The sequence below is a fragment of the Austrofundulus limnaeus genome, unplaced genomic scaffold, assembly GCF_001266775.1.
Source record: "Austrofundulus limnaeus strain Quisiro unplaced genomic scaffold, Austrofundulus_limnaeus-1.0 Scaffold1269, whole genome shotgun sequence".
Classification (NCBI taxonomy): domain Eukaryota; kingdom Metazoa; phylum Chordata; class Actinopteri; order Cyprinodontiformes; family Rivulidae; genus Austrofundulus; species Austrofundulus limnaeus.
In genome coordinates this window covers 15,087-15,762 of record NW_013953671.1, presented here as the reverse complement: position 1 = coordinate 15,762, position 676 = coordinate 15,087, and the positions used below count along the sequence as shown (strand labels likewise).

General features: G+C 37.4%; 1 long non-coding RNA gene across 5 annotated transcripts in view; it reads right to left on the bottom strand.

Annotated features, from left to right (window-relative positions):
* Positions 1–175: 175 nt before the first annotated feature.
* LOC106534788 (uncharacterized) overlaps positions 176–676 on the bottom strand; it is a 3,198-nt gene continuing 2,697 nt past the window's right edge. For all 5 annotated transcript variants that reach the window (XR_001312384.1, XR_001312383.1, XR_001312385.1 and 2 more), the window contains exons 2-3: positions 340–650; positions 176–271 (exon numbers count right to left, since the gene is read on the bottom strand). This is a non-coding gene — a long non-coding RNA (uncharacterized LOC106534788). The remainder of the gene's footprint in view (positions 272–339; positions 651–676) is intronic.

Here is a 676-nt window from a genome sequence, read left to right as displayed (position 1 = left end):
TAACAAAGACTACCATCAGTAACACACCATAACCTAACAAAGACTACCATCAGTAACACACCATAACATAACAAAGACTACCATCAGTAACACACCATAACCTAAGAAAGACTACCATCAGTAACACACCATAAACTAACAAAGATTACCATCAGTAACACACCTTAACCTAACAAAGACTACCATCAGTAACACACCATAACCTAACAAAGACTACCATCAGTAACACACCATAACGTAGCAAAGACTACCATCAGTAACACACCATAACCTAACAAAGACTATCATCAGTTACACACCATAACGTAACAAAGACTATCATCAGTAACACACCATAACCTAACACCATAACTTAACAAAGGCAGTAAGTAACACACCATAACGTAACAAAGACTACCATCAGTAACACACCGTAACCTAACAAACACTACCATCAGTAACACACCATAACCTAACAAAGACTACCATCAGTAACACACCATAACCTAACAAAGACTACCATCAGTAACACACCATAACAAAGACTACCATCAGTAACACACCATAACCTAACAAAGACTACCATCAGTAACACACCATAACCTAACAAAGACTACCATCAGTAACACACCATAACCTAACAAAGACTACCATCAGTAACACACCATAACCTAACAAAGATTACCATCAGTAACAC